This window comes from Protopterus annectens, chromosome 8.part0, assembly GCF_019279795.1.
Source record: "Protopterus annectens isolate FY-2018-M chromosome 8.part0, PAN1.0, whole genome shotgun sequence".
NCBI classification, from domain to species: Eukaryota; Metazoa; Chordata; order Ceratodontiformes; family Protopteridae; genus Protopterus; species Protopterus annectens.
In genome coordinates this window covers 1,515,639,282-1,515,667,153 of record NC_056741.1, presented here as the reverse complement: position 1 = coordinate 1,515,667,153, position 27,872 = coordinate 1,515,639,282, and positions in this window count along the sequence as shown.

The following is a 27,872-nucleotide window of genomic DNA, read 5'->3' as shown; positions in this document are numbered from 1 at the left end:
GGACTACATGAAAAGAGACATTGAGGAGCTCTCTGATTATGTAGCCCAGGCAGGTATGACCCTGACCTTGAGCAGTATCCTACCTTCACCAAGAATGATGCCACAATACAGAGATAAGATGATCAGCTTTAACAATTGGCTTAAACACTGGTGTCATTCAAAGGGGATCCAGTGCCTGTCTGCCTGGGATGACATGCTGGACAAGCCACGCTGCTTCGCAAGGGACGGCTTGCACCTGTCACCCCTGGGATTCCGGATATTGGCAAAGGCTCTTGCCACCCCTTAGTGCCTTTTTAGGCAAGGCTCAAATTCTAAACCTACCACCCTAGAACACAAAAAGGAAAAAACTAAGGGTAATGCTGCTCAATGCCAGAAGTCTAAATCTCAAAATGCACGCACTCGAGGCCCTTCTCAGTATGGAGAACATCGATGTCTGTGCTGTGACAGAAACCTGGTTCAAGGCTCCTGAGAGCACCCCAGCGCTATCAGGTTTTACCTCATATCATGCGTTCCGGCCCCAAAATCCGGACAATACCAAGAAAGGAGGGGGGGTATCCATATTCATCAAGGACACCCACACCTCAAGACTGGTGGCAATGCACGATGCATCGGAGACCATCCAGGTGCAATTAACCATAGGCAAGACTGCTCTGCAAATTGTAGCATGTTACAGGCCACCCTCACAAACTCAGGAACCTCACATGGCCTTCCTGAAAACACTAGAGGGGATAAATGTATCACCAAACACCGTCATACTAGGTGACTTCAATTACCCTAATATAAACTGGGAACACTACTCAAGCCCAAACACCCTAGCCCAAAAGTTCCTGGAATTCATAAACTCAAATGCCATGGAACAACTAGTCACCATCCCCACAAGAGGAGATAACATACTTGATCTCATCATCACGAACATGGGAGCACAATGTTCAACACCGGGGGTGTACCCCTCACTGGTGAGATCAGACCACAAACTCATCTCGCTGGAGGTCCTGATCCCACCCCACCTGAAATAAAAGACCACAGTAAAGAACTTCTCAAAAGCCGACTTCACACTTCTAAAGACTAGTGTGGTCTCCTTTAAGGCCCCGAGCAGTGGAAAACAGTACCCAAGCCCCTGAATCACTTACAAATGCCTTCTACCAGCACCTGCAGGACTGCATGGATAAGGCAATCCCAAGCAAAACAAAGACTCTTTGTACCAAAGGCAAGCGTCCAGTCTGGTGGACCCCAGCCATAAACAAACTCTACAACAAAAGGAGGAAGCTACTACAAGATAGAGCAAAATCCTTAAAAGGTAAGACACCCTTGATCACTATAAGTAAAAACTAAGAGCTCTCATAAAATCATCCAAAGCAAATTTGAGAGAAAAATAGCTAAAGACTCAAAAGACAATCATAAGGCCTTCTTTAGCTATGTTAGAAACCTGGGAGGAAACTCCCAGATATGCTCAGAGCTAGTTCAAAATGATGTGAAGATTACTGATCCTACAAACATTGCCAACATACTGGCTGACAGGTTCAGTGCAAACTTCTCCCCACCCCCCAAAGGAGAGATATCTATACCAAGCGATTGCAGCCCCCAAACATCTCCAGCGCCCAAGTGAGAACTGCTCTCTCCAAAGCAAAAACACAGCATCCATGGGACCTGATGGTGTCCCCGGCTGTGTGCTCCATGAACTCAATGAGGAATTAAACCCACAGCTAGGACAGCTGTTTAATCAAAGTCTTACCTCTGGATACGTACCCAGGGAGTGGCGCACTGCAACTGTGGTACCACCTCACAAAGGCGGTGCCTCCACGGACCCTGCAAATTACCGCCCATTAGCTTGACAAGCCTTATCTGCAAAGCCATGGAGAGGATCATAATGGACCTCATAAATAAAGACATAGGGAATTTGCAGACTTTGGATCCAACCCAGTTTGGCTTTGTCTAAGGCAGATCATGCCTTTTAAACTTGGTTGACTTTTGAAACAGTCACCAAAGCCATTGATGAGGAAAGGCAGTCCATACAGCCTCCCTCGATCTGGCTAAGGCCTTGATACAATACCCCACTCGGGTATCATTGAAAAACTCATCAGCTTAAATGTCAACCCATACATCACAAGATGGGTTGCAAACTGGCTGAGTGACAGAACCCACAGGGTCAGAGTTGCTGGCGCCATGTCAGACTCAAAGCCTGTCACAAGTGGTGTCCCACAGGGCTCAGTCCTGGGTCCACTCTTGTTTGGCATCTACTTTTCCAGTACAAGCAAACACAGGAGGGTTATGGCTGACAAAGTTTGCAGATGACTGCAAACTGGGCCCATAGTAGAAAACACATCTGATTCAGATATCCTTCAGAAGGGTCTCACAGAAGCGGATAACTGGTGCCAGAGCCACGGCCTAAAGTTAAATGCCAAAAATGCATAGTCATACCCTTGGAAAAACAAGGTTACCCCTAGCTACCAAATAGGTGGCAATCCACTGAGCACAGAAGAAGCTATCAGGGACCTGGGGACCCAGGTTGATAGTAGTCTGTCATTCGACACCCATGTAGCTAAAGTAGTTAGGAAGACCTTCTACATTGCCCACCTTATCATGAAGGGATTCTCATCTAGATCAAGGGAGGTCATAGTCTCCCTTTACTCATCACTCATCAGACCAATGATTGAGTACAATGCCCCATTCGGAATGTATCTGACCCGACACTTGCAGCAGCTGGAGAGGCCACAAAGTTCCTCACCAAAAGGATAAAGGGTCTCAAAATCTGTCCTATGCTGCCCGACTGAAAGAACTCCAGCTCTATTCAGTCGCTTACGCTGCTCAGAGGTGACCTTTGCCTAACATACAAGGCCATGTCAAACCCAGATTTGATGAATATGCTTCACCTCAAAAATCTAGATCCATCAGAGCCACAAGGGCGGAGACTTAAACCTTGACACGGCTATTAATAGGACGTGCTGGAGGGATAGATTCATCACCCAAAGACTCCCTATGCTGTGGAACAAAATCCCGGTACATGTGAGGCAGAGTACCTCGCTGGCCTTGTTCAAGAGAAATCTTGACCAATGGATGGGAGATCACAGATATACCCCAGGGATAACCTCAGTGTCACTGCTCGACAGAGGCACAGCAAAATAATGGGTATAGTTCCCCATACTAAAGGGGTGGCGTAAGCCACAAAACGATGGGCTAGGCTTGTAAATGCCCTCTGGCAGATAGCCTAGTATGAACCTATGAACCTATGAACCTATGTTTTGACACGAACATGAACCTTTCTTATTTTGCAGATAGTTTGGCAGGCAAATGCAATGTTAGGACAAGCAGAACAAATATACATGGCATACCTGTGGTCCTTCTGTGACAACCTGCCATTCCAGGGGTATGGATGATGGCCAGTGACTTTTCAGTGCTGACACAGTAAGGTGGCAGACATTTATAACCTGGCAGTACAGTAACTTTCAGGTACCTACTGTCCTACTAGGCACTGTACCTGTCAACCTGTTAGAGCCAGAAATCTGTGGAAAGCCATACATAACTGGGTGACAAAGGGCCCAAAATAGGGACAGGTGTTAAATATTGCCCTTACAAACATTGATAGCTGCTACAATAACAGGTTTTGCATTAGCATGCATTTTTCTAAAGAGTATGAAGTCTGAAACTAACATTGGTTTATTATTTTCTGACTTTAGTCTTTCATGATTTGCAAATGATTTGCCAGAAAACCACAATGTCGTGACAAACAGCAAACTTATGATGCAAAACTTTGGACAGTCTGCAAAATTCTGTATAGTTGACAGGTATGCTAGGCACTGTGTAGGTTAGTCTGAGCTGTGTACTGTCCATATAAGTGAACCCTGTCCCTGACTTGTCCATAATTCCTGCACTAACAGATATTGACTTCTGGACAGTGTTTACAGGTCCTAGTGTAGGTGTAGCTGACATGCAAAATATTTGGCACAGAAAGTCTTGGAACATGGACCCTGTCAACCACAGTACTGTACCTAGGCCACTAAGCAACTACAGCCAAGTGTAAGTGCTGCCCACTTCCTGACAGTATTAACTACCCATATACATAGCTCATAGACCCCTGCACATTGTGGACATGTAACAAGTTATCAAGTTGATTGGGACAGCCCTAGGAATGTGTGCTCTGCTGCTGTTACCCTACAAACATACATGTTACTGCATTTCTATGGGGACACGGGTGTGCTACGGGGAGGGGGCATACTCATCAACTGTATACATTTGCACAGACTGTTATATTATATTATATTATATTACAACACTAGATGGTGCTAACACCCACTGATAATGAAAATGTATAAGTTTATTGTACATGCATCATTTATGTATTTATACAAAGTATTTTAAATGTATTTTATAAAAGTATTTATTTTAGAAAGTTGTTTTTAGGTATTATGCTAATATTGTTAGGTTTTAAAATGTGTTTTTCTTTACATGTTAAGTATTTTTTATTTGGTCTGTTTCCTATGGAAGTGCTTACTAATTAAAGTATTTAAATGCCTTATTGACTAATTAGACAATTAACTTAAAGGATATTTAAGGATAGGGGTGTGGTAGATAAGCATTCTGTTATACATCAGAAGAAGTAATTGGAAACGAAAACACATTGAGTTTTGTGAAATAGCGTTTATGTGCTGTACATGTGTTGGAGCGCTGTGAGTGATAATAAAGTGTTGAAAGCACAACAAGGGAGTCGAGCCTCTTCTTCTTCACTAGAGCCCTTGGTTTTCTAGTTGGAATGTTTCTGGCACTTTACCTCTGGTTTTACCTTTCCGAGTCTTTTGGGATGGAAGTAGAGGAGGCATTTGCGACTACTACACATTCTGAGGTGGGAGGTGGCAAATCTGATAAAATAGACAGACTAACTAACCAGTTATCATAGCTAATCGAGCTGTTGACGCCTACAGCCCACCCCTCGTCGACGTCATCGTCTGGAGTGCCAGGGAACCAGGAAATATTACTGAGGAGAGTGAACGGTGCGAATGGCACGAAAGGTGCAGCTACAGGAGTGCTGGTTGGAAATAACTCTAAATCATTTTCGGTTAATTTACCAGGCACTTCAGATCAGGATTTGCCTTCAATTTTCAGGACATTTTCGAACGACGACAATATAGGTGCAATGAGTCACCGAGAAGATGGCAACACAATCAAAGGCAATAAGCCAAATGGACAGAGGTATAAAACTGACTTCTCTAGCATTATGCATTTGAAATATTTTTAATGATAAGAAAGCACCCCTATTAGAGGAAAGTGATGCAAATATATCTTATGATTCTAATGTTAAAATGTTTGATGATTTGTTGTTTAAATATAAAAACATTGAATTGGAAAATGCATATCTGAGGGAATGTTTGAGCTTAAAAATAGTGCCTAAAGGATTACGAGTTTGTAAATATCCCAACAAAGTAAAGGAAGGTAGTGAGTTTCATCATGAATTAATTACCATTTTTGATAATTGTGGGTTTGACATACTCAAAGCTATAATAAAAGAAAATGAGAGAGAAATAGAATGCCTACAGAGCAAAATAGAATTTATTAATTCTAAAATAACGGAAGACCTGTTATTTACTATAAAGTCAAAGGAAATACTATAAAACACTAAAAAGTATTGAAAAGAATATTAGGAATGTTTATGAAAGGAAAATTAGAAAACTAGAAAGAGATATAAAAGAATATAAAGACAAAGTGTGCTACCCAAAGCCCAGGGAGTATTCCTATAGGCAAAATTATATGTTTGAGAATGGTTGGGGCCAAAAGGAGCACCCTATGAGTGAGCCACAAGATACTAGGGAGGAGTTACTCAATATTAACGATTACTCTGAGTTCCCCCCACTTAGGAGATCAGAAAGAATAAAAAATAATTATCAAAAAAACTATCAATATGGGGGGGGGGGCAAACAACAACAACAAAGGTTATCAACAGTGGTAGGAAGTGACAATAAAATAATCGAAAATGATAATCCTCATGAGTCAATTATAGTGGAAGGACATGTAAGTAAATATAAAAGCTATAACATCTTCAACTACTGTAACAAAGAACTTATCGAAGTACACTTTGCACTTTTTTCTAAAGGACTTAAATTTGTACCCAATAGGAAGGCAGATGTTAGTAAGGTACTAATAGATCTAAAATTGTTCTTAAGAAAGAAAAATTTTGAACTTTTGTTTCAAGGACAGAATTCTAATGGCCATAGAACAGAGGTGTCAAAGAAAAGGAGCACCTTTAATCCCCCTTTACACCCACAACTAAAAAATGTCGAGGCCATTATGGAAAAGAAATTAAGGGGTGAACCTTCCAAGAACAAAATTTCATTTAATCTCACCAAGGAAGAAAATAATTTATTAAGAGACCTACGGTGTGACACGTCAGTAAGAGTCATTAAACCTGATAAAGGAGGTGGTACTGTCATTATGGACCAAATCTTTTATGAAGCCAAAATGATGGATTTATTGGAAAATTCAGAGAGGTATGCTAGGGCTTCACTTAATGAAATGAATATAGGTAATAAAAAAATATATTTAGCCCTTAATGATTTACTCTTGGAAGGTTCGATTGACATTCAAACTTTTAAATACTTACATGTTGAAAAACCTAAAGTCCCCACAATATTTGGTGTTCCGAAGGTTCATAAAAATGTAGAAAATCCCCCAATGAGACCTATAGTAGCCTCAGAAGGCTCAGTTACAGCGCCCTTGGCCAGATGGCTAGATGTTAAACTAAAGGATCTATCAATGGAGGGCAATGGGGTAGTGAAAGATTCATGGGATTTGTTACAGAATTTAACACAAGATATATTTGATAAGAATATTACTTTCATCACGACTGATATTGTGGATCTATTTTCTTCCATACCATATAGCGAAGGAATGAAATGGTTCGAAGAAGCATTGGTGAAATATGTGAAATTTAGTAACAATGATTTTTATCTTATTTTAACATTAATGGATTTAGTTCTTAGTAACAATTACATACATTATGAAGGTGAGTTCTTTAAACAAATCCAGGGGGTAGCTATGGGGGTGAGATGCGCCCCCACATTCACAAACATTATTTTGTCTGCCTGGGAGGATAGATACATTATTAACTCTGAGTTTAAACACTGTTGGAAATTTTATAGGCGTTTTTTGGACGATATGTGTTTTTTATGGGTAGGATCAGAAGATGAATTTTGCACTTTTTTTAACTACATTTCAAATTAAACTAATTTCTTGGTCTTCACCTATCAGTGTGATAAGAATATTTTAAAATATTTGGATATCTTGATAGGAAAAGGCGAACATGGGTTCTTTTCAAAAATCTATAGAAAAGAAACTTTTTCAAACTCTTATTTAGCTTATAATGATGCACACCCTTACCACCAGAAAAAAGGGATTGTAAAGGGACAATTTGTAAGGGGCAGCAGAATGACATCAAAAGAATCAGACTTCAATGATGAGTGAATATTACTGCGTGAAATGTTTAGAGATAGAGGATACCCCATCAAACTTATAGAGGCAATAGAAAAGGAGGTTAGGACAGGAAGACATGATAAATTTAAACCCATCTTAGGTAACAGAACAGGATGGAAAAATGAAGAATTAAAAGTTGACAGATATGAGGGCGAAAGCAATTTTATGGTGGACTTTAGTGGGGAAGCAGTAAAGATTAAAAAAATTCTAGAGGACGAATGGAATAGATTCAGAGAAATTTCTGACCTTGAAAGATTGTTTGTACAGCCACTAAAATGTACTTATCGAAACGGTAAGAGTTTAAAGACAATTTTGGAAGGCAAAAATGGCATGAATACAGTAAGAGAAGGAAAAGTAGGAAAATTTAAGTGTGGAAGATGTTCGCAGTGCCCACATATCTGTACAAGAGCGACTATTTATAACAAAAGCAGGGATTTTCTGATTCAAAGCAAAAGTTTTGCAAATTGCGAAACCAGTGGTATAGTTTATATAGGGTTGTGTGATCATTGTGATGCATTCTATGTGGGAAAGTCAGAAAGAAAACTGAAAAACAGAATTTATGAGCATTATTACGAAATTAGGACAAAATGTACACACAATGCACTTTATAGGCACAAAATTAGCTGTCAGGAGGCAAATTTTAATTTTTTCGTTTTAGAAGTTGTGGAAAAAGATATAAGGGGTGGATTATGGGAAACTTCCATAGAATACAAAGAACTATTGTAGCAATTGTTCTTGGAGGCTAATAAACCCCCAGGATTGAATGATGCAGTTTCCCCTTGCCCCAGTTCTAAAGATGAGGGCAGCTAAACTTTAGTTATTAATTTATTAATTTACTATAGGTTAGATCTTTGGTCACAAAATAGGCAGAGTTTTTATGAATGTCTTGAATATTTTATATTATTCTTTGAAGCTGTATGTCTTCCAAGTATTTGTTTGTAAATATTATATTACAACACAAGATGGTGCTAACACCCACTGACAATGAAAACATATAAGTTTATTGTACATGCATCATTTATGTATTTATACAAAGTATTTTAAATGTATTTTATAAAAGTATTTATTTTAGAAAGTTGTTTTTAGGTATTATGCTAATATTGTTAGGTTATAAAATGTGTTTTTCTTTACATGTTAAGTATTTTTTATTTGGTCTGTTTCCTATGGAAGTGCTTACTAATGAAAGTATTTAAATGCCTTATTGACTAATTAGACAATTAACTTAAAGGATATTTAAGGATAGGGGTGTGGTAGATAAGCATTCTGTTATACATCAGAAGAAGTCATTGGAAACGAAAACGCATTGAGTTTTGTGAAATAGCGTTTATGTGCTATACGTGTGTTGGAGCGCTGTGAGTGATAATAAAGTGTTGAAAGCACAACAAGGGAGTCGAGCCTCTTCTTCTTTACTAGTGCCCTTGGTTTTCTAGAAAGCCATACATAACTGGGTGACAAAGGGCCAAAAATAGGGACAAGTGTTAAATATTGCCCTTACAAACATTGATAGCTGCTACAATAACAGGTTTTGCATTAGCATGCATTTTTCTAAAGAGTATGAAGTCTGAAACTAACATTGGTTTATTATTTTCTGACTTTAGTCTTTCATGATTTGCAAATGATTTGCCAGAAAACCACAATGTTGTGACAAGCAGCAAACGTATGATGCAAAACTTTGGACAGTCTGCAAAATTCTGTATAGTTGACAGGTATGCTAGGCACTGTGTAGGTTAGTCTGAGCTGTGTACTGTCCATATAAGTGAACCCTGTCCCTGACTTGTCCATAATTCCTGCACTAACAGATATTGACTTCTGGACAGTGTTTACAGGTCCTAGTGTAGGTGTAGCTGACATGCAAAATATTTGGCACAGAAAGTCTTAGAACATGGACCCTGTCAACCACAGTACTGTACCAAGGCCACTAAGCTACTACAGCCAAGTGTAAGTGCTGCCCACTTCCTGACAGTATTAACTACCCATATACATAGCTCATAGACCCCTGCACATTGTGGACATGTAACAAGTTATCAAGTTGATTGGGACAGCCCTAGGAATGTGTGCTCTGCTGCTGTTACCCTACAAACATACATGTTACTGCATTTCTATGGGGACACGGGTGTGCTGCGGGGAGGGGGCATACTCATCAACTGTATACATTTGCACAGACTGTGCAGATGTTGGCTTTACTTTTTGATTCCATTTAGCATAGTGTTGTGTCTGTCTTGAAGAATACTGGCATACCACTAAAGACCGAAGGTTAGGATGTAATGGCATACATTTGGGTTTCAGACTTCCTACCCTTCAGAGACTTCATGCAACTGTGAGACCTGCTGTGATGTCACAGTGTAAGTCTGTCAGTGGACTATTTCATCATTGTCCCAATTTGTGGGCTTTTGCCAGACATTTCTTAATGGACTTCTACGGCTGACTTGCTGGGAGAGGCTGAGGGGTATGGGACCCCAACACTGGCATCCATGCATGTTACCTACGACCCCCCCAGTTTATTTGTCCCCCCACATACACTGAAGTGAGTTTTATCAGCTAGGAGACTACTGGATTCTCAGTGCAAGCCAGTATTGGGCAGATATTTCCTGTTGTCCCACATAGCTGTCAGTTGTGTGCTGCTATCCCGGTAGACAACCTTATTCCCTTGCATACATGCAGTAATACCTCAGATATGCTACCAAAACATACTACTACATTCATCTATTGTTAAGAAGTGTGACTTGCCTTGTGTCTGCAGCAATTGTTAGGATGGCGCTTGAAAGTTAACTCTGTCAGATGCATGCAGTACACAGCCTATACATGGTAAGGTACAGGTAGAGTGATGTGTGTGGCATCCATTTTACTGTGTGTGTGAGTCGGGGAAAAGTTTTGGTCCCTAGATTGTCAGTGTATGTGCTATGCATTGCCACTTTGCCAAGGCCAGGGCATACTGGGCACACCTACATCTGCCTACAGGGGCAGGCTCAAGTGGTTCCTCCTCTGAGTCCCTCTGTGCCTGTGGAGGCCTTGGCAATGGTGGGGGGCTGTGTGCCCCTTCCCTGTAATGATTCTGCCACAGCTGTTTCCACAGGATCATATTGTGTAGCATGGCACATACTATGAACATGTGAGCACATGTAGCTGGAGAGCACTGCAATTCTCCACCAGATATGTCAAGGCAGTGTAACCGTGACTTGAGCATCCCAAACACACACTCTATAATGTTCAAAGTTTGTGCGTGCACCTCATTATGGCATTCAGATGATGATGATGATGCCCTAGGTTTATGGTGGACGAAAGCGCTCAGTTCATTGTGTTCTACAATAAATATTTCTTTCTTTTATGAATAGCAGTTTTGGACTTATCTGGATATAACAAGCACTTAGTCAGCCTGACTCTATAGCTTACAGTGGTGATTTTTTTTTCTGGTGAAAATGGATGCCTGGCTGCTTGCTGGATCACTAATTCACCTCATTTGCATGGTTTTCACCAGCAAATGAGGTGATCTGCATTATTCCGTGGTGTCCGTGTTGTAATAGTTCTGGGAGGCTCTTGCACGCCCCCAGCCTTGTTTACTGGATCTCATAGGCTCCAAACTCATTGTTCTGACCATGCCACTATTCTTACATGAAGATTAGCTCTGTGTAACCTTTATTGAATCCTGACCAATATCTAAGCATAAATGATCTAACATAACTGATGTCAAAAATTTTCATCTGACCCAGCATTAACTGAAAACACAAAAGAAAAACATTTTTTTTTTTTCAGAGCAAGCCCCTGTGCACCCTGACACCACTTGAGTGATATGTAACAATGGCACTGTTACACTACAGTGTAGGAAAGGGAAGAAACACTAATAGTGCACCACCAGCTTGCACAATTCAACACACTTTGTAAAGCAAACTACAATAATGCTTATAAATCCATAAGAAAACTAATACGGTGATCAAACAATCATACACTTTCCTTACTATTAGAGTTAAAAATGGTAAAATATATTGGCAACTGTCATTAGATCAAATGTGATTAGATCATTTTTTAGACCACATGATTAGATAAAGTGATAGACTATGGAACTGATAGCTCTCTCTCTCTCTCTCTCTATATATATATATATATATATATATATATATATATATATATGTGTGTGTGTGTGTATGTATATATATATATATATATATATATATATATATATATATATATATATATGCATATATATATATATATATATTATATATATATATGTGTGTGTGTATGTGTGTATGTATGTATATATATATATATATATATATATATATATGTGTGTATATATATATATATATATATATATATATACACACACATACACATACACACACACAAATGCACACACACACACATATATATATATATATATATATATATATATATACATACACATACATACAGTGCGTATAAAGGTGTACACACCCCTGTTAAAATGCCAGGTTTGTGTGATATAAAAAAATGAGACCACAATAAATCATTTCAAAACTTTTCCCACCATTAATGTGACCTATAACCTGTACAATTCAATCAAAAAACAAACAAATCTGTTAGAAGAAAAAATATAAAAAACAAAAAAACGTGCAATATGCTGGTTGCATAAGTGTGCACACCCTCAAACTAATACTTTGTTGCGTGTGCACACCCTTAAACTAATATTTTGTTGAAGCACCTTTTGATTTAATTAGAACATTCAGTCTTCTTGGGTAGACACTTGACATCTATTAAAGAGACTCTGATCGACCCCAAATAAAGTTCAGCTGTCCTAGTAGGATTTTTCTGACATTTACTCAGTTGCCTGCTACAGAAAAAGCCATGGTTTACAGAGGGCATACAAAGCATCAAAGGGATCTCATTGTTGAAAGGTATCAGTCAGTAGAAGGGTACAAAAAAATTTCCACAGCATTGACTATACCATGGAAGACAGTGAAGACAGTCATCAAAAAGTGGGGAAAATATGGGGCAACAGTGACATTGCAAAGAACTGGACATCCCTCTAAAATTGATGACAAGACATGACAAAAACTGGTCAGGGAGGCTGCCAAGAGACCTACAGCAACACTGAAGGAGCTGCAGGAATTTCTGGCAAGTACTGTTTGTGTACTACATGTGACAACAATCTCCTGTATTCTCCATATGTCTGGACTATGGAGTAGGGTTGCAAGATGGAAGCCTTTTCTTACACAGAAAAACATCTAGGCTCATCTAAAATTTGCAAAACAATACATCAATTCTCCCGAAATAATGTGGGAAAATGTGTTATGGTCTGATGAGACCAAGGTTGAACATTTTGGCCATAATTGCAAAAGTTACATTTGGCACAAAAACAACACTTTGCATCACCAAAAACCACAATCCCCACAGTGAAGCATGGTTGTGGCAGTAACATGCTTTAGGGTTGCTTTTCTTCAGTTGGAACTGGGGCTTTAGTCAAGGTGGAGGGAATTATGAACAGTTCCAAATACCAGTCACGTTTGGCCCAAAACCGTCAGGCGTTTGCTAGAAAGATGAAGATAAAGAGGAATTTCACCTTTTAACATGACAATGACCCCCAAGCATGCATCCAAATCAACAAAAGAATGGCTTCACCAGAAGAAATTTAAAGATGTTCATCGTGTTTCACTGTTGCAGTCATTACTCTTGGGTTATCCTGCTGGCAGGCTACCCACAGTCAGCCTGAATTCCAAAGTCCTGGTCCGGCGTCGGTTGCTGTCGCCTCTACCCTGACATCAGTGTGCCAGGGGTATAAAAGATGCAGCCGATGCCATTTTCTTCTGTCTTTCTTGCCATGCTTTTGCCCGAAGCAAAAGCAGTTCGCAAGTGCCAGTCGGCCAACTGCTGAGATTTTCAAATCCGAATTTCAGAACCGAAGTCTTCATTAAAGCTAAGTACCCCGTTGGGGAAACTTTTTTCTTGCTCCAGACCGATGTCAGAAAACGTTAACAGTTGTATTTCTTGTGGGAAGCAAATACCTCATAAGGATTTTCATTCTTACTGTATTTCTTGCCTAGGCCCTGACCACGATGTTGCTAGCTGTCGGTTTTGTGCTAGATTTAACCAACGCACCATTAAGCATCAGTTAGATTTTGCATTTCATTACTTTGGCTGAAGATTTAACTATATAATGCCGTCGGAACAGCCGATGACTGGAGTTTACAAAAAACGCAAGGACAAGGAAAAGGATAGGCATCCGAGGGCCAAAACTGATGATGAGGTCTCCGCTAGGCCAGTCGCTGGTTCGCCGGTTCTCAATGAGGCGCTTTTGCAGCCCCTGACGCCCGCTACCTCAGAGCCACAGGCCGCTTCCGACTCCCACGTGGAGCCCAACTGGGCTTCTGGATACTCAAGGTATTGGACACTCGGATATCATTACCTCAGATGGGTCCGGAGTCGCTGAGCAGGTATCGGCTTCTGAGGGTGTCTTCAGACCTACACAGTTATATGTTAAGCCATCTTCAGCTTCAAAGACAAAGACCAAAGCAGTTCTAAAGACAAAGAAACAATTACAGCATTCTCCTACTCAGACTTCCATGCCTGAAAAAACAGATGCTTAAAATGGCCGAAGACCTAATTACTTTGATCAGGGGTTCCCATCCCCCTCCTGATAAGAGGCCTAGGCAAGAGACAGAATATGATTCTTCTGATCAGGTTTCAATTTCCTCTGATTCCTCTTCTGAACAGGGATACTCTTTTCCTCCCTATGAGGATTCTGATGCTGAAGAATCCATTCCTTCAGCCTCTCCTCCTGAGGATTATTCTTTTGGGGAAACTCTGCATACCATGAGGGAGCATTTTCACTGGGAGAGCCAAGATTACTCAGAATCTAAGAAAAGGCTCAGAGACTTTTTTCTACTACCTCAGCACAGACCTCTTGCTATTCCACCTGTTCTAGGCATTGTAGATGTATTTTCAGAGTCCGGCCTGTCTCCTGACTCTTTACCCCCTGCACCTGCTAAGCCAGACAGATACTACAGGGTCCCAGACTCTCATAAATTTCTATATAAAAACCCCGCTGCTGACCCAGAAACTATATCTCAGGGTCCCAAAGGGGTCAAGGCTTCCACTGCAAAAAACCCTGTCCCCTCTGATAGGGATTCTAGGGCACTGGACAGATGGGGGAAAAAAGTTTACACTTCTGCTACCTTGGCTGTAAGGGCTTCAGATTGTCAGTTCCATATGCTTAAATATTAGCAATACTTAATGTCACTGCTTAAACAGAAAATGTTGACAAATTCTGAATGTTCTGAGAACAAGGAAATACAGGATTTATTGCATGCAGCTGAACAAGTGGGAAAGCATACTTTGCAATGTGGTTATGATTCACTGGAGGCCTCTTGCAGGGCCGCTGTTACAGGTTCTGTCATTAGAAGGCATGCTTGGTTAAAGGAACAGAATCTGTCTGATCATGTTAAAGCAAAATTATTAGATGCTCCATTACAACATGATACTTTGTTTGGTGCTAAGGCAGACGAGGTGTTGAAGAAAATGGAGGATAAAGCAAAATCCATGCAGATGGTTAAGGATTTCCTACAGGTACAGCCACCAAGATTTAGCAGGAACTGGCCTTCAAAGAATTGGTCCTTTCCAGTGTCAGACAGGCCACAAAGGCAGATACAGACATCCCAGAGGCAGATCTCAGCCCCAAGGCTCATACAGGCCTAAACAATGGGGTGCTCCTACCTCCAAAAGCGGAGAAGACAAATCACAACCATACAGGAAACAGTCCCAATGATTTTCTTCTGCCAGATCCAAGCACTTATCTTTTGGCAGCCCCCTTGGGGGGAAAACTAGCACTTTTTTCTCCAAATTGGCAAATGATTACCCAGGACAAATGGGTCTTGAGCATAGTGTCCCAGGGCTACAGATTCCACTTTCACACCCTGCCAAGGGCAAAAGTTATGCCAGACCTGCCACACAATCAATGGGCAGAGGCACAAAAGCAAATTGCATCCCTCATGGAAATGAGGGCTATTCAACAAGTACCACAGCAAGAGCAGGGACAAGGATTTTACTCAAGACTTTTCTTGGTGCCCAGAAAGGACAAAGCCTGGAGACCAATACTGGACCTGTCTATACTAAACACATTTCTGGATGTTCCAAAATTCAAGATGTTGACTCTTCAGCAGCTTCTGCCCATGCTGGGCAAGAAGGCTTGGCTCGTAACTTTGGACCTAAAAGAGGCATACCTGCATGTTCCAATCAGACAATCTTGCAGAAGATACCTCAGATTCATAGCTGGCTCAATGCACTGCCAATTCTCTGCACTGCCCTTTGGCTTATCTACTGCACCCAGGGTCTTCACAAAATGCCTGGCACCAGTAATTGCATTTTGCAGACAAAGAGGAATTCAAATATATCCTTACTTGGACGACTGCCTTATTCAAGCAGAGAACAAAGACATTCTTCTAAAGCATCTGGCATTTGTAAAAAGATTACTAATTTACCTAGGGTACACAGTAAATGAAAATAAATCAAAACTAGTGCCCTCTCAAGAGATAATATTCCTGCATGCAAGCTTAAATACACCTGCCCAGATGGCTTATCTCATGTCAGACAAACAAAGGCAACTGACTTCATACTTCAAAAAGTTGGCAACAAAGACTCAGTTATCTGCATGGAAAATCCTGCAGGCCTTGGGCTTCATGGCATCCTGCATTCTGCTAATTCCATATGCCAGACTGCATATGAGGAAACTACAATGGTATCTAAAAGTGTTTGGACATAGCATTGCCACAGCCTGGAAACATTAGTTACCCTCATCCCATGCTTGCAACAGGAGTTTTGATGGTGGGCACAGGCCTGTCACCACAAAAAGGGTCTTCCATTCACTCTACCCACAGCCAGGCAGACTCTCACAATGGATGCATCAGATTATGCCTGGGGGGGCCCACATGGCAAGAAAATGTATTCAGGGCACATGGCCCGCAAACCAGATGCATCTTCATATCAATCAAAAAGAGATGCTAGCTGTTCAGAATGCCCTGACAGCTTTCAAGGATCTGCTTCATCCAGGACAACTACTGATAAAGACGGACAATACTACAGTCATGTGGTACATAAACAAGCAGGGGGGCACACATTCCTACCCCCTCTGCAGTCAAGTAATGACTTTGTGGGACACAGCATTGACTTACCAAGTTTACCTGCAAGCACAATTCCTGCCAGGAAAAATAAATACTCTGGCAGACGAACTAAGCAGAAACCTCATGGATCCCCACGAATGGAAACTGGACCCTCAAGTCTTCAGCATGATAACAAGGAAATGGGGATGCCCAGACATAGATCTATTTGCCTCCCCTCATAACTACCAATTACAGAGATTTTGCACAAGGATGTATCACAAACAAGCATGGAAAGTGGATGCCCTATCCTTCAGCTGAAAAAACCTAACAGTATATGCTTTTCCTCCACTGCCACTCCTTCCCAAGGTACTCCTAAAGGTTAGACAAGAGAAGCCAAAAATGATACTGATTGCCTCAGACTGGCCACGCCAGCACTGGTACCCAATCCTAAAGAACTTGTCTCATGGTCCAACATGGACATTGCCTCAAACTTCTCACTTACTGACCCAACAAAACAATCAGCCAACTCAGGACCCTAAATCTGGCAGCATGGCAGATAATGTAGCCATTCAGAACACTTCTCTTTCAAAAGCTGTTATGGATGTTATCTTGGAGGCCAGGCGGTCCAGTACCAGAAAATCTTATTCAGAAAAATGGAAGAGATTCTCTGCTTGGAACCAGGAACAAGGCATTAACACGCAGATACCAAATATTCCTCAGATTTTACAATACTTAACTGTGATGCTGGACAAAGGCCTTTCCTTTTCATCAATTAAGATTCATGCCTCTGCCATTTCAGCCCATTACAATATGAAACCACCTATTGTTTCTCATCCTTTAATAAGGCAGTATCTCAGAGGGGCCAAAAACATCAGGCCTCCAAGGAGAGCACAAATACCTGCATGGGACCTCAATTATGTCTTGGGAAAACTCACACTGCCTCCTTTTGAGCCAGCCTCAACAGCTGATATAAAATTCTTACCCTGGATAACAGCTCTGCTCCTAGCAATAACCTCTGCAAGACGAGTCTCGGAGTTACAAGCACTCATGGTGTGGAACCTTTTCTCATTTTTCATGCAGACAGGGTTTCTCTGAGGACAAACCCTACATTTATGCCTAAGGTGGTGTCCAGTGTGGCCCTCAACCAAACCATTCACTTGCCTACCTTTTATCCAAACCCACAGAACAAGGTTGAGAAAATTCTGCATTCTTTGGACATACACAGACAGCTACGCTTCTACTTGGACAGAACTAAAGCTTTCAGAAAGACTGAGCAACTTTTAGTGGCATATGCTGCAGGAGCACAAGGAAAGGTTATCTCAAAACATACTATTTCTAAATGGATAAGTCATTGCATTCATTTCTGCTACTCACAGCATGGCAAATCAGTGCCTATGGGGATTAGACCTCATTCTACCAGAGCAGCAGCCACTTCAGCAGCCTTCCTTAGAGGAGTACCAACCAAAGACATCTTATATATATATATATATATATATATATATATACATACACACACACACACACACACACATATATGCATATATATATATATATATATATATATATATATGTATATATGGTTCCACTTCATATCATCGAATTATCATTTCATTGACTTGCAAACCATCGAGACCAATTAGTCGAAAACCCATTACATCGAAAACTCATTTCATCGAATCTCAAATCATTGAAAACTATGAAGCAACTACAAATAACATTCCACAATGTTTTTACTATGTTTATGCAGGGGGGCAAGCCCCCTGCACCCCCCAAGTGGGGGGCTCCGCCCCCCACACCCCCCATAATTAAATATACCAACTCCAAGGTCGCACTACAGTGGGGTTAGGAAATTACCTTTTCCCCCACTGTACAAAGTACAAAGTACACATAGTACAAAGTGTCTGGGATGTTATTTGTAGTTGCTTCATAGTTTTCAATGATTTAAGATTCGATGAAATGAGTTTTCGATGAAATGGGTTTTCGACGAATTGGTCTCGATGGTTTGCAATTCAATGAAATGATAATTCGATGATATGAAGTGGAACCATATATATATATATATATATATATATATATATATATATATATATATATTGGTCTACTGCTTTTCATCGAATACCATGTATTCGATAAAGAGCAGTAGACCGCTTAGTTATGCGAAAGTGCACTTATTCTAAAGTGCACTTTCGCGAACTCAGCTTTTATGAATGGATCGCACCACAGTGGAGGACAGCAGGAAAACATGCTATGTCCTCCACTGTGGTGTGGTAGTTACGGACCTTAGAGTTAGGGCAGGGTCATGGTAAGGGGATAGCTCTACTATCTATCCTCCACTGTGGTGCGGTAGTCATGGACCTTAAGGTTAGGGCGTAGGTCATGGTAAGGGGATAGCCCTACTAGCTATCCCTTTACCATGACCCGCGCTGTAACCAGTGGCGGCTGGTGACTTCAAATCAAAGGGGGGCTGCAGGAAACAGCTGGATGGGTGTGGCCAACAAGACGGGGTGTGGCCAACAAGATGGGGTGTGGCCAACAAGATGGGTTGTGGCCATGGTGCAATGGGATCATACTTATTTACATGAAATAAATGCTCAGTCAGTATGGCGCATGCTGAATAGTCTACACAGCACACATTGTTACATACACACATTGGTTTGAACACTTACCTCTGCAGTATACTGCAAACAGTACTTCATACTCCATTTCTGCACCTGAGGAGAAGCTGTGGTCTGGAACACATCAGGTCATACTGGATTTCTGAACATTAGATATTTAGATCCCTTGATACTTATGTAATCTTACAACCTATGATTTGTATTACTCTCCAAACACACATGATATAGCATGAAGGAGAGGTGTAAGTGTGCATAAACAATATGCATTGCATGGAGTGTGCTGACTCAGCACACTCCATGCAATGCATATTGTGTATGCTGAGTAAGCTCTGATATTCAGAAAAAGGCAAACTAGTTAAGTGCCTGAATGGCACATGTCCCCCCTGACCTTAATAATTGTTAAGTACCCCTTGCTAAAGTTATTAAAATTGGGTCTAGCAGTCAATAAAATCTACATGTAGTGATCAAATGACAGCAGCTGAACAAAAGTTTTGTTTCTGCCTGATGTCCATATTGGTAGCATGTCCCCAAGTTCCATTTATATTAGAAAGTTGCTAGAACAGGATTTGTGTTAGCACATATTTTCTGAATGATACAAACTCTGAATGTTCAATATATTTCATTATTTAGTGACTTCGATCTTCAGTGCTTTGTCCAAAAACACAGATTTTTATGAGTAACAAACCAGAAATATGAAGCAATAATCTGGACATTCTATAAAAATCAGGACAGTTGACAGGCATAAAAGTTAAACATAAACATGACATATGGCATATTCTAACTGTTTTATGACTTTGAAAGCCATCAAAACACTTTGCAATTTTCCCTGTAACTAGTAGTACATGGATCAGATAAAGCTCCATTCACTAAAGAATTGTGATCAGCTCTCATATTATAACCCCAAATTATGTTTCTTGACATGGATGCTAAGATTTAACTCTCAAGCACAAAATAAACAGGTTATGATCATCCAACAGGATCATAATCCACTATGTTAGTTTATATTGGATAAACAACATGATTTATGGCTGCATTATGTGTTCATTGTACAACAGTGCTGCAAGCTCTAGGGCTATATCTTTAGAACAAAAGTACAGTTTCAAAATTAATATTAGGAAAATGTCACCTTCAACCAAAGTTTGCACATAACCTGTTTTCTAAACCCATTCTGCTTCAATGGTTGAATTTTGTGTCTATTTACAAAACAAATAACTGACACTACATCAACTAAAAAGCTGTATCTCTTCTTTTTCAGAAATGACATCTTACTTCTTTACATTTAATAAATGTTGGAAAGGGAATAACAGGTCACTGTTTGCCTTCAAGAACAACAAGCAAAGTACCCACAGAAGTTGACAAAATATAGCATAGTTGTCTGTAACCTGTTTTTATAAATCCACAAAACTACATTATGTAGTCTATTTACACTTTCTCTGGCTTCACTTTCGTCCCCTAATTGTTCCCTAATTTGTTTCTAGTTTTACAAGAATGCACTGTTACCTTTCTGGCAACGAACCTCTTTGCACTTTGTACCTTTTTTTTAAGTTTATTTCGACACTAATTTAAAAAAAACATTGGTTTTCACCACAATAGTGTTTGAATACTTCTTACATGTAACCATAGTTATCCTGTAAAGCAAGGTTTCAAAGAACAGATTTGCAGATAGTCGACAGGTATAACTAACATCTTTGATATTTATTTATTTCCTGGCTGAATTTCTGCTCTTATTTTCCAGCATTTAGATCTCTGTGCATAACACGTCCTACTGTAAATACAGTCTATAATTTAACACAGGGTAATCTATGCTTTAGATTTTAAATTAGTTGTTATTGGTATTTGATTCAAAAAGTTGTGCTTAGTGCATGAGGCAATTGCTAAATTGTACTTTCAGGAGCATTCTTCTCTATGCTACTGTTAAAAATGGGTTTTGGCCACTTAGGCTTTCACAACTAACAAACTGAATAATTAAAATAAATGGTGGTATGGCAGTTAGTAATGCTGAATCACAAAATATGGCTCTGCATTTAGTTCTCAGATGGTCTGCCTTTTGTGCATTGTCTTTTGATGGATGTGCAGGAAGAAATCAAAGAAAGGTCCATTGCCAGCATACTGAACAAATCAATCCTCCTCAAACAATGGACCTGCTGAAGCAGCAGATAAAACACTTTAACAGCATTTTTCAGAAAGACAACCCCCTGGCCCCAATGTGGGTGACTTCTATCTGTTACCTCCTTTCTTATATCTACTCACAGTATTACCACACAACAATGGAAAAAAAAGAGACTAACACTATAAAGGACAGCAAATCCAACCTTCACAACTATGATCTTACAGGAGTGTTGAGCTGTGTGTTAAAACCTCTGTAAATTCTAACATTGAGGGGGTGGGACTGAGAAAAATGCCTTATAGCTGTTAATATTCATAGAAAGGCAAAGCTTCCACTCTGGTTGCTTTCACATCCTAATGTATATTGTAAGTGAATTCATGAGCCTTCAGATTGCCTAATGTCCGTGAGATGTATCTGTGTGTGTGTGCATGTGTGTGTGTGTGCGCGTGTGCGTGTGTATGACAAAGTGTTGCGTGCACCTTGTGATAGGCTAGTGCCTGTTTGAAGACTAATTTCAATAGCTTGCACCTACTAATTGCTGGAATAGGCTCTGCCTCTCCTACAAACACAAACTAGCTAAGCAGCTACAGAACAAAATGAATGAAAGGACACATGAAGTAATATAAAATCAGTGCTACAGAGTTAAGATATCTGTGTCGTGTTTTAATTTCAGAAGGGTTTTATAGTGGACAAAATAAAACAACACGCTGTAGACCAAAAAATAACAGACACTTTCATCAACTCTAGTGCCTCTACAAAATGCCTTTAAGGAGCACAAAGCATCAATAAAAGACCAAATACATATAAAAAACACATAAAAAACACATGACCAATTAAGTCTCCTTACTGCCCTGACCTTCTTTTCCAATCACTGTCATGAACTGAACGACAATATAACAGAACGGAATTAGATGGCAACAGGTAGAAGTGCCAGAAGCTGTTGGAGGGGGGTACTTAGTAATCTAAAAACAGAAATTTGAATAAACTATTTACTACCTCGAAACTCCACAAAGCAGCTAAAACAAACTAAATAACAACTGCAAGCAAGCCAAGGTGAAAAAGATAGACACACGCCAAACTTCTTAGTGCTTTTTTCATTCAGTTTAAAATAGAACTTCGTCAAAAACACACCCACTTCAACCCTCACATTTAAATACACAATTCAAATAGTCACATGAAAGTTAAGCTAACATAATAATTACTTACTTAATTCTGCAGCACCCGTCCTTCACTCTGTACTTTTCTTCTTCTTTCTTCTGTTCTTCTAGCGCTCTCAAAATGAAATCCAATCCACAGAAAAAAAAACGATTCCAAAAGACCAAAAAAAAAAAATCAGAAATCAAATGAAATGATCACAAAAACCAAAGCTGCTCGATTCGAGCTAAACTGACTGATTGATTCTCGCTCTTTTCCCAGCACATAAAGCCGGAAGAGCGACAACCAATCAGCAGCATTTGCCAACAAGCATGTCATGGCGTGCCTGCGGACGTCGCAGTCCGAGCCCCTTCCATGTCTATGCGGTTTGTGTCTCAACCGCATAGACTTCTGGGGAGTTCTGGGCATCACAATGATGCCTTCTTTGCTCCCCCGGGCTGCAATCAAAACATTGCAGCAAGAATTATAAAAAGCTGTTGCGCTAGAAGCAATGCGATTGGCGTAATTTCGAGTCGTGGACTCGAAATTTAAAGCTTTAAGAACAGATTTAATTTTTTTTTTTTTTTTACATTAAAAATAAAATAAACTAAGTACTCAGCTGTCTAGCTGAGGGGGCTGCAGTCCGGCAGCCCGATGCCACGAGCCGCCCCTGGCTGTAACCCAAAGATCCGTAACTGCTGCACTAAACATCAGTACGTAGCCCGTTTGCTGAAGTGGGTTTCGCGAAAGTGCACTTTCGCGTAACCCAGGGTCTACTGTGTGAGTTTGAAGAAGTGTATTTTCGAACTTATACAGTAGACCCATATATATATATATATATATATATATATATATATATATGTGTATAGGAAATATATATCTTTAGGAAAAAGCCCCCAGGGTTGGTGGGAGGTCTACTGTGTACTTGGGTTGAACATCAAGAGTACTGCAGTTATTTCATTGTTAGGGAAGCAAGGGTTGAAAAACACTTCCCAGCCAATGCTAGAGTTCGTGGATCCAATTTTCCCCTTCACTACTTGTAAATCTGCAGGAGGCACATGCATGTAACTATATGTCTATACATGTAAGACTACCTGGCTGTTGAATAACAGGTAGTAATCAACTACTTAATGAGTTATCACCACTTGCAGAACATGTGTTTTGTATCGTATGTAGGAGATTTACTGAATTGCAGGTGTTCATTTAGTTATATGAACTATTCCTAGACTTGGAGAAAGCGCATGACAAGGTCGTGCAATGGTTCTGAGTCCAAAAAGAAAAATACTTACATAATTAGTGCAGTCTATGAACAAGGACCTAGGGAAAGAAGTACAAACTGTATTCTGACTTACAATGGGACCCTAGTGGGAGTGGGTGAGTATCAGGGCTCAGCTTTGAGCCTACTGCTGCTCATACTGGAGACTATACTGGAAAACAAGTTGGAGGAGACAGGTTACAACAAAGGAATTGTGTCTCTGTCCAGGCATGTCATTGCCCCCTTTATTCTGCCCTCATTAGGCCATTCATTGAGTATAATGCCCCCTTTGGCATGCATCTTTCCAGACACATGCAATAACTGGAATGCCTACAGGGATAACATTGCTAAAAGGATACAAGGCCTAAACAATAGTCCTAGATGGACTGACTCAAAACCCTGTCACTATACTCTGTATCCTACAGACTACTAACAGGTGACCTGTGTCTGGCATACAAAGCATCCTCCGATCTAATACTGATGGATTTACTGGACATCAGCAAATCAAATGGCATCAGAAATACTCAATCTAGGGATCTAAACCTTTTTTGCAACATCATCAGAATAATTTGGGGGAACAAGTTTATACCCCTGCACTGAACAGACACCTCACCCATGTCCATATTCAAGGGCAGCTTGGATCTGAGGTTGAGAAGTAGAAAAAATACTGCATGATTGTCCCTGTACTAATTATGTGTGTTATGATCCAGTTATTCTAACTAGGGGTAATATAAAATTATTAACCATAAGATGGGTAAGGCCAGTCTAACACCAAATGGAATAGGTTACTTCAAGCATCAAAAGGGAAACTGGCTAGGATTAAAATGGTTTGCAAGGGCAGCTAGCCTATAAACCTATAAATACTGGTATAGAAGTACCCACTGGACTTTGTAAGGAGTTTGTGACATTGTCTAGCCTGCTTGGAGTATGCAACATTGTCTTGCTTGCTTATAGTCAAAATTAGTGACATCTAAACTAGTATAATAAGTATTAAGGGTAATTATAAACTTAGACTGTAGCTAGAATAACAGGATGTGTGTTTGCCTGCATTTTCTCAGAAGGATATGGAATCTGAAACTCAAATGTATGTCATTATTCAGTGACTTCAATCCTCTGTGAATTGTCTCAAAACCACGGGCTTTATGAGGAACAGCCCAAGTAAATGAGCAAAAATCCTGACATTCTGCAAAAATCTGAACAGCTTGGAGGCATGGAAGTTAAGTGTAAACAAAAGGGACTTAGTTACACTGTGTTTATAACAGCACTTACTAAGTGGCTAAGTGCTTCATGGCTTTGAAAGCCAGCAAAACGTTAAAAACTTTATTTGCCCTATAACTAGTAGTACATGGAGTAGGTAAAGCTCTATGCACTACAAAAAATTATGATTGCATCTCTGATCATGACCTTTGACTATGTGTTCTTGACATGGATGAAAAGAGTCACCTCTCAAGCTTCGCTCTTGAGGTGAATTTATTGGCATCCATGTCCCAACCACATAAAAAATAAATAATGATCAGGCAACCCGACCATAATCCTCTTTAACATTAAAGGGCTGTGCAATATACCATATATGTGCCCTACAAAACATGATGATTTCCTGAGTAAATCCCAGGATAAAGACACCAAAGAAGATAAAGTCCTTATGGGATATAGTAACTATCCAGGCAATGAATATGTAAACTATTCAACATCAGATAAATGTGACTAAATATTAGTTGACTATGTCAGTTAAAACAAGTGAGCTAACGTTATGAATCTAGGGGGGGGCACTACATTATATATCATACTAATACTGGCATCTTTACATGCTACAGCCATGGCTAATACCCTCTGTTAATACAGACCAAGGTGACATGATATTTATTGTAAGCTGACATGTAAAATCAAACTCAGTCTTAAATAAATATAACAGGCTCACCTACAACTCCATTTCACAAAACAATGTTTCTTATTAATTTGTTAAAATCACATAAAAATATGCATGCGAACTTGGCAGAGTCAAGTGTAAATGAAACTAAAAAGTCACTTTCTAACATAAACTTTAAACGTCCATCTTTTTGTTAGTAGAGACAGGGTTTTTCCTGTTTTATTACATCTCAGCTATCAATAAATATTTTCCAGTTATTATGTCCAAAGTCCTTAATCTTTTCAATGACACTAAATACAACAGGAAAAGCACAAGTAAAAACAAGGCACAATGAGTCATAGTCATGGTGGAAGCATAGAGAGATACATACATACATGCATACACACATACATACATACATATATACCATCTTGAGCACTAACACCTTTTACACTTAATAACATTTAATCTTTACTGTATTTATTTCTTCTGCTGAAGTTATGGTGCTATATGTATATGCTTTATATCAACTCTGTTAATTGTAAGTGCTTCAGTGCATACACTTTTCAGAAAAATGGTAGGAAGCTTCACCTCTTGCACAGTACTGCACATCATAGGATGTTATATTCGTATGCTACTTATGTAGTAAGCAGCTTGATACCGATGTGTGTAGATTGTACACTGTTGCTTTCAACAATGTTATACATTGCATTATTTTATCGTAATTCTAATCATTTTTAAAGCACTTGTCCAAGTAAGGATCATGATGGTGGCAGACTAAGAAGTGCTGATCAGCCTTGGTTGTCCTGAGCAACTATTTCAAGTTCATCCTGTAGGGTTCCCAGGCTTCCCTAGGCAATAAGAGAGAGAGAGAGAGATAGTCTCCACAATATGTCCTGGATATGCCCCAGGACCTTTTGTTAGTTGGCATGCTTGATACAGCTCCTGTGAGAGACACCTGTGGAGCATGATTTTAAAGAATTCAGAAGGCCTCAAATGACTCTTCAACATACAAGAGCAGTGGCTGTACTAAGATGTTTTTCCTGAATTGCAGAGCAGCTCATTCTATCACAGATAGTGAATTTGAGCATTGTGCATGGGAAAGTCATTTCTGCTGTCTGTATGTATGACCTTATTTTTACCTAAAGTTCATGACCATGGGTGAAGACAGGGACTAAGGTTGATCAGTAAGCTAAAAGCTTCATCGTAACACTCCTTGCTTACATCCCCACCACAGCATGGTAAAATCTTATGACTACCGTCATCTCTGCACTAGTCTGCTAGTCAGTCTCTTGATCCCACACATTTGCACTTGTGAACAAGACCCCAAGATAAATCCCTTCATTTAGGGTAGCTCCTCCTTCTACACCTGGGAATGAAATTCACTCCTTTCCAGGAGACAACCATGACCTTTGATTTGGATATTTTGATTTTCATCTGACTTGCTTTATACTCAGCAGCACATTGCTCCAGTGCATGCTGGAGATGACAGTCATCTGTGGCTAACAGTATATCCTTTCTGCAGACAGCAGAAATGTATCACTCCTGGCTCTAGACTGCTTAACCTCCAGACCCCTGAGTGCATCTTGATATCCCTTCCATGAAAATCACAAAAAGGAGAGGAGACGGCACACCCCAAGGGGAAGTTCTATACCCATCCTGAGTACACATGAATAAATGTGGAAAATGCAGGCACATCTGTCACTCCTCATGTACAGGAACTGAATGACAAGTAGCAGCAGCCCTGGAGTTCTGTATTTTTGTTGTGCTTCTCACAAGACATTCTGGGTACAAGGTCATGTGTCATCTTTACGTCCAGAAAACTCATGTAGACATTACTGGAGAAGTGACTTAATCTCTCCAATGTCAGTGCAAAGATAAAATGTCCATCAACAGTCCCATCACCAAAACAGAATTCTCAATCCACCTTCTAAAACAGAAGCTCAGCTGTTGGGTGAAGTCTGCTTTCCAGAATCCTGGCATATAAGGAGGCTGTAAGTATGTTCCCTTTATAACTAGGACACACTCTGTTGTCCACTTTCTTTGAAAGTGAGGAGTGCTACTCCAATATACCAATCCAGAGATACTGTTCAAGACTTCTACACAGTACTAAAAAGGTTTACTAACCATAACACACCAACAGTACCTAGCACCTCCAGCATTTCTTCATGGATCTCATCTACAACTGTAGCCTTACCTTAGTGACCTCATCTGCCAGAATGGATCAAATTCCATCATATGTTTTTGGCAATGCTTCCTAATCCTTAGAGGAGGAAGTGTTCACAAGGTCTGGAAACCCCATTCTAGCATTGCATGGAAGGTGTCTTTCCATAACCTGAGAGCTTCCCTCACCATGTTTGTCCACCAACAGCTCAAAGTGCTACTACCA